Source organism: Glycine max, chromosome 18 (assembly GCF_000004515.6).
Source record: "Glycine max cultivar Williams 82 chromosome 18, Glycine_max_v4.0, whole genome shotgun sequence".
Classification (NCBI taxonomy): Eukaryota; Viridiplantae; Streptophyta; class Magnoliopsida; order Fabales; family Fabaceae; genus Glycine; species Glycine max.
In genome coordinates, this window is record NC_038254.2 from 20,826,229 (window position 1) to 20,837,001 (window position 10,773).

Below are 10,773 nucleotides of genomic sequence, written 5' to 3' on the forward strand. Positions count from 1 at the left end.
GATCAGCATCAGTCAGTTGTGTGATGAAGGATTCAATGTAAACTTCACAAAGTCAGAATGCTTGGTGACAAATGAGAAGAGTGAAGTTCTAATGAAGGGCAGCAGATCAAAGGACAACTGTTACCTATGGACACCTCAAGAAACCAGTTACTCCTCCACATGTCTATCCTCCAAAGAAGATGAAGTCAAAATATGGCATCAAAGATTTGGACATCTGCACTTAAGAGGCATGAAGAAAATCATTGACAAAGGTGCTGTGAGAGGCATTCCCAATCTGAAAATAGAAGAAGGCAGAATCTGTGGTGAATGTCAGATTGGAAAGCAAGTCAAGATGTCCCACCAGAAGCTTCAACATCAGACCACTTCCAGGGTACTAGAACTACTTCACATGGACTTGATGGGGCCTATGCAAGTTGAAAGTCTTGGAGGAAAGAGGTATGCCTATGTTGTTGTGGATGATTTCTCCAGATTTACCTGGGTCAACTTTATCAGAGAGAAATCAGACACCTTTGAAGTATTCAAGGAGTTGAGTCTAAGACTTCAAAGAGAAAAAGACTGTGTCATCAAGAGAATCAGGAGTGACCATGGCAGAGAGTTTGAAAACAGCAGGTTTACTGAATTCTGCACATCTGAAGGCATCACTCATGAGTTCTCTGCAACCATTACACCACAACAAAATGGCATAGTTGAAAGGAAAAACAGGACTTTGCAAGAAGCTGCTAGGGTCATGCTTCATGCCAAAGAACTTCCCTATAATCTCTGGGCTGAAGCCATGAACACAGCATGCTACATCCACAACAGAGTCACACTTAGAAGAGGGACTCCAACCACACTGTATGAAATCTGGAAAGGGAGGAAGCCAACTGTCAAGCACTTCCACATCTTTGGAAGTCCATGTTACATTTTGGCAGATAGAGAGCAAAGGAGAAAGATGGATCCCAAGAGTGATGCAGGAATATTCCTGGGATACTCTACAAACAGCAGAGCATATAGAGTATTCAATTCCAGAACCAGAACTGTGATGGAATCCATCAATGTGGTTGTTGATGATCTAACTCCAGCAAGAAAGAAGGATGTCGAAGAAGATGTCAGAACATCGGGAGACAATGTAGCAGATACAGCTAAAAGTGCAGAAAATGCAGAAAACTCTGATTCTGCTACAGATGAACCAAACATCAACCAACCTGACAAGAAACCCTCCATTAGAATCCAGAAGATGCACCCCAAGGAGCTGATTATAGGAGATCCAAACAGAGGGGTCACTACAAGATCAAGGGAGATTGAGATTGTCTCCAATTCATGCTTTGTCTCCAAAATTGAGCCCAAGAATGTGAAAGAGGCACTGACTGATGAATTCTGGATCAATGCTATGCAAGAAGAATTGGGGCAATTCAAAAGGAATGAAGTTTGGGAGCTAGTTCCTAGACCTGAGGGAACTAATGTAATTGGCACCAAGTGGATCTTCAAGAACAAAACCAATGAAGAAGGTGTTATAACCAGAAACAAGGCCAGACTTGTTGCTCAAGGCTACACTCAGATTGAAGGTGTAGACTTTGATGAAACTTTCGCCCCTGTTGCTAGACTTGAGTCCATCAGATTGTTACTTGGTGTAGCTTGCATCCTCAAATTCAAGCTGTACCAGATGGATGTGAAGAGCGCGTTTCTGAATGGATACCTGAATGAAGAAGTCTATGTGGAGCAGCCAAAGGGATTTGTAGATCCAACTCATCCAGATCATGTATACAGGCTCAAGAAGGCTCTCTATGGATTGAAGCAAGCTCCAAGAGCTTGGTATGAAAGGCTAACAGAGTTCCTTACTCAGCAAGGGTATAGGAAGGGAGGAATTGACAAGACTCTCTTTGTCAAACAAGATGCTGAAAACTTGATGATAGCACAGATATATGTTGATGACATTGTGTTTGGAGGGATGTCGAATGAGATGCTTCGACATTTTGTCCAACAGATGCAATCTGAATTTGAGATGAGTCTTGTTGGAGAGCTGACTTATTTTCTGGGACTCCAAGTGAAGCAGATGGAAGACTCCATATTCCTCTCACAAAGCAAGTATGCAAAGAACATTGTCAAGAAGTTTGGGATGGGAAATGCCAGCCATAAAAGAACACCTGCACCTACTCACTTGAAGCTGACAAAAGATGAAGCTGGCACCAGTGTTGATCAAAGTCTGTACAGAAGCATGATTGGGAGCTTACTATATTTAACAGCTAGCAGACCTGACATCACCTATGCAGTAGGTGTTTGTGCAAGATATCAAGCCAATCCCAAGATAAGTCACTTGAATCAAGTAAAGAGAATTCTGAAATATGTAAATGGCACCAGTGACTATGGGATTATGTACTGTCATTGTTCAGATTCAATGCTGGTTAGGTATTGTGATGCTGATTGGGCTGGAAGTGCAGATGACAGAAAAAGCACTTCTGGTGGATGCTTCTATCTGGGCAACAATCTTATTTCATGGTTCAGCAAGAAGCAGAACTGTGTGTCCCTATCTACTGCAGAAGCAGAGTATATTGCAGCAGGAAGCAGCTGTTCACAACTAGTTTGGATGAAGCAGATGCTCAAGGAGTACAATGTCGAACAAGATGTCATGACATTGTACTGTGACAACATGAGTGCTATTAATATTTCAAAAAATCCTGTTCAACACAGCAGAACCAAGCACATTGACATTAGACATCACTATATTAGAGATCTTGTTGATGATAAAGTGATCACACTAAAGCATGTTGACACTGAGGAACAAATAGCAGATATTTTCACAAAGGCATTGGATGCAAATCAGTTTGAAAAACTGAGGGGCAAGCTGGGCATATGTCTGCTAGAGGATTTATAGCAATTACTGTTATCTGAACGTGCTCAAACGTTAATAGCGCGTTCTCTACTGGGCCAAGACAAATTCGACCGTTGCTTCACACGTCCCTTTACATTCCTCATTCAAACATATATTGGCGTGGTAATCCCGTCTTCAGCATTTCCCAACAGCTCTCAGAAATTCACGAAACCATTCCAAAAGCTCTGCTTCTCCATGGCTACCTCACCAAAAGAAACTTCATCTCCTGGTTCACCCTCTGTACCATCATCTCCATCATCCACCAAAGCACCATCAAACCAGGAACAACCCGAATTCCATATCCAACCCATACAAATGATTCCTGGTCAAGCTCCTGTCCCTGAGAAACTGGTTCCCAAACGACAACAGGGAGTGAAGACTTCTGAAAACCCTAGCCTTGCAACAAGTCCTAGGGAAGTAGACACGGAGATGGACAAGAAGATCCGCAGTATTGTGAGTAGCATTTTGAAAAATGCTTCTGTCCCTGAAGCTGATGAAGATGTCCCAACATCTTCCACCCCAAATGTTTCTGTGCCTGATGCTGATAAAGATGTTCCAACATCTTCCACTCCAAATGCTGAAGCCCTCCCTTCACCCAGTGAAGAGGAATCAACAGAAGAAGAAGATCAAGCCACAGAGGAGACCCCTGCACCACGGGCACCAGAACCTGCTCCAGGTGACCTCATCGACCTAGAAGAAGTAGAATCTGATGAGGAACCCATTGCCAACAAGCTGGCACCCGGCATTGCAGAAAGATTACAAAGCAGAAAGGGAAAAACCCCCATTACTTGGTCTGGACGAATCAAAACTATGGCACAGAAGAAGAGCACACCAATCACTCCTACCACATCCAGATGGAGCAAAGTTGCAATTCCTTCCAAGAAGAGGAAAGAAATTTCCTCATCTGATTCTGATGATGATGTCGAACTAGATGTTCTCGACATCAAGAGGGCCAAGAAATCAGGGAAAAAGGTGCCTGGAAATGTCCCTGATGCACCATTGGACAACATTTCATTCCACTCCATTGGCAATGTTGAGAGGTGGAAATTTGTATATCAACGCAGACTTGCTGTTGAAAGAGAACTGGGAAGAGATGCCTTGGATTGCAAGGAGATCATGGACCTCATCAAGGCTGCTGGACTGCTGAAAACTGTCACCAAGTTGGGAGATTGCTATGAAAGTTTAGTCAGGGAATTCATTGTCAACATTCCCTCTGACATAACAAACAGAAAGAGTGATGATTATCAAAAAGTGTTTGTCAGAGGAAAATGTGTTAGATTCTCCCCTGCTGTAGTCAACAAATACCTGGGCAGACCAACTGAAGGAGTGGTGGATATTGCTGTTTCTGAGCATCAAGTTGCCAAGGAAATCACTGCCAAACGAGTCCAGCATTGGCCAAAGAAAGGGAAGCTTTCTGCAGGGAAGCTAAGTGTGAAGTATGCAATCCTGCACAGGATTGGGGCTGCAAACTGGGTACCCACCAATCACACTTCCACTGTTGCCACAGGTTTGGGTAAATTTCTGTATGCTGTTGGAACCAAGTCCAAATTTAATTTTGGAAACTATATTTTTGATCAAACTGTTAAGCATTCAGAATCTTTTGCTGTCAAATTACCCATTGCCTTCCCAACTGTATTGTGTGGCATTATGTTGAGTCAACATCCCAATATCTTAAACAACATTGACTCTGTGATGAAGAGAGAATCTCCTCTATCCCTGCATTACAAACTGTTTGAGGGGACACATATCCCAGACATTGTCTCGACATCAGGGAAAGCTGCTGCTTCAGGTGCTGTGTCCAAGGATGCTTTGATTGCTGAACTCAAGGACACATGCAAGGTGCTGGAAGCAACCATCAAAGCCACCACAGAGAAGAAAATGGAGCTGGAACGCCTGATCAAAAGACTCTCAGACAGTGGCATTGATGATGGTGAAGCAGCTGAGGAAGAGGAAGATGCAGCAGAGGATACAGAATCAGATGATGATGATTCTGAAGCCACCCCATGACCATCAGACCTTTATTTTTGCTTTTTACTCTTACTAGCTATAGGGGCATGTCCCTTTGAACAATTGATTGCTATTGGTCTGTAATGCTATTGGTCTGTAATATTTGCATGCATTCTACTTTTGTCAAATTCTGTCTAAAAAGGGGGAGTAATAGTATTATGCATGATTTATGATTTTGAGTAGTAGGATACTATGTATGCAATAGTAGTATGATGCATGATTCTGAGTAGAAGGATACGATGTATGCATGATTCATGATTTTGAGGGGGAGTTGTATGTATATGATCTTGAGGGGGAGACTGCTGCTGCTGATGACTGATGAAAGCTACTGTGACTACTAGTAGCTGATAGAAGATGCTGCAGTAAGAGCATGGAGACAGGGGGAGCAGAACGCTGATGTCACATGAGATGTCTTGACATCTTGGAAAAGACTAGTAGCTGATAGAAGATGCTGCAGTGAACTGCTTCACAGCAGTAGGAGCATGGAGACAGGGGGAGCAGAAAGCTGATGTCACATGAGATGTCTTGACATCCTGGAAACGACTTGCAACTGGCAGAATTTTGCTGTCGCCACTACAGATACCGCTGTGCTTGATTACTCTGATAATGAAAGTTGCTGATCCCACTTGCATAACTGCTCGTACCTGCTCAGGAAGTGTCTAAGTATGTTTTAGACAAAATTTGCCAAAGGGGGAGATTGTTAGTGCTTAGCTCTACTGAGTTTTAAAAGATTGGCTAAGATTTTGTTAAAACATAAGCACTTAGACAATGAAGGAAAGCTGGAGTTGCTGCACATGATGTCCAACGTTATGTCAAGGAATCAGATTGGGCTGCACAATGCACAAGGCAAGATAAAATGTCAAATGAAGAATTGAAGCTGCAGGATCCACGATGTCGGATACAATGTCCAGGACATCCTGCCCGAAAATACTGGACACATAAATCTGTTATATCTTTAACAGATTGTGCAGGATCCACGATGTCGGATACAATGTCCAGGACATCCTGCCCGAAAATACTAGACACATAAATTTGTTATCTCTTTAACAGATTATTGTGCAGTTAGCAACAGATTAGACGATCTATCTCTAGGAACGAATTAAAAGATAATTAAAGTTCGAATTACAAACTTGAATAGTTCGTTCAGGGATTAAAGATTAAAGATAAAAAACTAAAAGATCAAACTTTATCTTTTAGATCTTTAAGTGCAGATTTTTCAGGAGAATGATAGATCTCATCCAGCGCAAGTAGTTGCAGCCCAGATACGCACACTGCTATATAAACATGAAGGCTGCACGAGTTCTGTACCAAGTCCGGGATTGAAGAGTTATTTTGTGAGTTTTGGGACTTGAGTGTTTTGTGAGCCACCTTGATGCTACCCTAACATCAAGTGTTGGACCTGAGTGTGTAGAGTTGATCTCTTTTGTTCAGAGAGCAATCTCTGGTGTGTATTCGATTTAATTGTAAACACGGGAGAGTGATTGAGAGGGAGTGAGAGGGGTTCTCATATCTAAGAGTGGCTCTTAGGTAGAGGTTGCACGGGTAGTGGGTAGGTGAGAAGGTTGTAAACAGTGGCTGTTAGATCTTCGAACTAACACTATTTTAGTGGATTTCCTCCCTGGCTTGGTAGCCCCCAGATGTAGGTGACGTTGCACCGAACTGGGTTAACAATTCTCTTGTGTTATTTACTTGTTTAATCTGTTCATACAGTCAAATATAATCTTCATGTTCTGAAAGCGTGATGTCGTGACATCTGGTACGACATCTGACCTCTGTATCAGAATTTCAGAAATAATCATCATAAACAAGCATGAGTAACAGCCATCAAAGACAATTTATTATAAACAATCAAAATGGCTATGAATCCAAGTTATTTATGTCTATGAGTCCTAATTATATTCTAATAGCAAAGAAAGTTTCTTTAGGGGGAGATTTTGTAAAGATATCAGTTAACTGATTCTTTGTGTCAACAAATTCTAGTACACAATTCCCTTTTTGAACATGATCTCTCAAGAAATGATGACTTATTTCAATATGTTTTGTTTTAAAGTGCAGAATAGGATTTTTAGATAGATTGATTGTACTTGTGTTATTACACTAAATGGGAATATGATCAAGTATTAATCCATAGTCAGAAAGTTGTTGTTTCGTCCAAAGTATTTGTGCACAACAACTTCCAATAGAAATATATTTCGCCTCAACAGTGGAAAGGCAACACTATTTTGTTTTTTTACTATGCCATGATACTAGAGTGGAACCAATAAAATGACATGTTCCACTAGTGCTCTTTCTATCAGTTTTGCATCCGGCAAAATCAGAATCAAAGTATCCTACAAGGTTATAAGAGGAATTCTTAGGATACCACAATCCTAGATTTATAGTACCTAATAAGTATCTCATTATTCTTTTAACTACACTAAGGTGAGATTCTTTGGGATTTTCTTGATATCTTGCACACATACAAATACTAAACATCATATCAGGTCTACTTGCAGATAAATAAAGAAGAGATCCAATCATACCTATGTATTTCTTTATGTCTATTGACTGACCAGTTTCATCTTTATCCAGATAGCAAGCAGTGCTCATAGGAGTGACCATGCATTTAGCATTTTCCATCCCAAACCCATCATTGACATTTCAAATTCATTTTGCATATCTTGAGAGAATTCCCTTTTGATATGTCACCGATGATATTAACAAGAGGATGATATCTTTAAGTTCTCCACTCTCTTAGAAGATCTGTACTTGTTTTAGTTTCATCAATTTGAAAGTCTTCATCATTTCCATATCCTTTGCCTTTGTGCTTTTCCTTATGAATATGCATGTCTTCTAAAGAATTTGCAATATCATCAAGAGTTTCTTTTCTTGGCCTTATAGGGTTAGTCTCATCAAAGGCATCATGGATAGATTCTTCAATAATCATAGTTCTTTTGTTATAAAATCTAAAAGCTTTAATATTCAAGGAATAGCCAAGGAATATACCTTCATCATATTTTGCATCAAACTTACCTAAGTTGTCTTTCCCGTTGTTTAGCATAAAACACTTACATCCAAATACATGAAGATGAGAAATGTTCGGTTTTCTTCCGTTATACAATTCATATGGAGTTTTCTTCAAAATTAGTCTAATTAAAGCTATATTCATTATGTAGCATGCAGTATTTACAACTTCATCCCATAAATATTTAGGAAGGTTTGTATCACTAAGCAAAGTTCTGGCTATTTCTTATAAAGATCTATTTTTTCTCTCAACTACTCCATTTTGTTGAGGGGTTCTAGGTGCAAAAAAATTGTGTTCAATGCCATTTTGATCACAAAATGATTCAAAATCCTTATTTTCAAATTCTACTCCATGATCACACCTAATATATGCAATATTGAGATTTTTCTTATTTTGAATAATTTTAGCAAGTTTCTTAAAAGCATGAAAAGCATCTCTCTTATGAGTGAGAAATAATGTCCAAGTGAATCTTGAATAATCATCAACTATAACAAGAGTATAGTAATTTCCTCCAAAACTCATAGTTCTAAAGGGACCAAAAAGATCCATATGTAAAAGTTGTAAGGGTTGAGTTGTAGAAACAATATTCTTTGATTTGAAGGAAACCCTTACTTGTTTTCCTTTTTGACATGCATCACATAATCTATCTTTTTCAAATTTGAGTTTTGGTAAACCAATTACTAAATCCTTAGAAATTAGTTTGTTTAAATGTTCCATGTTTATATGAGAAATTATTCTATGCCTTAATCAAGAATCATCATCTTTACTAAGAAAACATTAAGCATGATTTGATGTTTTATCTAAATTTATCATGTATACATTATTAGTTCTATAGCCTATATGTTTTATATTTTTATCATGTTTATTTTCAATAACACAATTATGAGAGTCAAATGATACTAGAAAGCCTTTATCACATAATTGACTAACACTTAGTAGACTATACTTAAGACCATCAACAAGTAGAACATTTTCAATGGAGGTAGATGGATTTGTACCTATTTTTCCAACTCCAAGAATTCTACCTTTGTTGTTGTCGCCATAAGTCACATGTACACTATTCTTGGGAGAAATATGAGTGAACTTTGATGCATCTCCCGTCATATGTTTAGAGCATCCACTATCAATGTACCAACTTTTCTTCAAAGAATCCTCTTCTTCGCTTTCATAGTTTTTGGCCATGAGACTTAGATTCACGACTTCATTTTCTGAGTCTCCGGATGAATCCATATTGTTATCTTCTCAAGTGATGTAATCTTTCTTTGCTTTCTTATCATTGAGGGTTTTCCTGTCAGATTTTTCCATTCTTTTCTTGAAACTAGGGCAATCAACTCTCAGATGTCTAGGTTGATTACATTCATAAAACTTTGGAATAGAAGATGCTTTTCTTTGGTTTGAAGTTTGATCTTCTTTGATTTCCTTTGTTTCTTAGGAATTTATTGAATCTCTTTACGAAGAAACTGAAATCATCATCTTCTTCTATTTCATTCAAGTCCTCTTTGTCACTTTCTTCTTGAATTGAAGATGAGGCTTTAAGTGCAATTCCTTTCTTTTTCTTGTCATTTTCTTCATGTTGATTTAGTCTCATAAGTTCCATTTCATGTTCCTGAAGTTTTCCAGAAAGAGTTGCAAGAGACATGTTAATGAGATCTCTTGATTCTGCAATTGTAGTTACCTTTGGTTGTCATTCTCTGCTTAAACATCTTAGAACTTTGTTAATGAGATCCTCATTGATATTTCCTAATGATGCAAGATGAATTACTATATGTGTGAATCTCTTTTGCATATCCTGTATGGTCTCATTTTGATTCATTCTAAAAGGTTCATATTCGTGAGTTAGGGTGTTTATTCTAGATCTCTTTACATCAGTTGTTCCTTCATGGGTTACTTGTAATATATCCCACATCTCTTTTTCATTCTTACAATTTGATACTCTAAAGTATTCATCCATGCCTAATGTAGAGGTAATTATGCTTTTGGCCTTTAAGTTATATTGTACCCTTCTTCTTTTTTCTTCATCCCATTGTTCCGTGGGTTTTCTATAGTTTCATTTCCTACTACCATTATAGGGATGTAGGGACCAATTTCAATGGTTTCCCAGATGTTTAAATCAATAGCCTCTATGAAGATTTGCATACGGGTTTTCCAGTAATGATAACTCACACCATTAAATATAGGAGGCCAATTAATGGAGTTTCCTTCAAGAAATAGAAAGTTTGATGAGGCCATAATTATTCTTGAAGTTTCTAAACTTTATACAAGAATCAAGCTCTGATACCACTTGTTGAACAAGTGGCCTTAATAACTTAAGAGGGGGTGAATTAAGTCTTACAAATTTTAACCCCCTTTTTAAATGATAGGCTCATAATGCAAAAACAGAAGCAACAATAAACTTAATAATGTTCTTTAAACATGCAAGACAAAATTGATTGCAATAAAATAAATACAATAAGGGAAGAGAGAATTGCAAACTCGATTTATACTGGTTCAACCACTTATCGTGCATACGTTCAGTCCTCAAGTAACTCACTTGAGATTTTCCACTATCTCTGTAAATCCTTTACAGACTTTAAACACACCTTGGGATCTCTAACCCTTGTGTTCAAGATTCTCACAATCCAAAAGACAATCAATCTCTTGCAATAGATTTGCAAGTGTTTGGCCAATAGTTGTTTGAGAGAGAATTCGACAATTAAGTTCTCTTTGTAACTCTCTCTTGCTTTTTAAAGTCAGACACACATATATAGGCCCATGGTGTCTCTTCAAAATAGTTTGAAGAGATGTGTCTTTTCAAAAAGCTTTTCTAAAATTTCAAATTTCAAATTTCAAATTTCAAATTTCAATTTCATATTTCCAATTTCAAATTTCAAATTTCAAACTTTCTGGAAAATCTTTTTAAAATAATTTTGCTTCT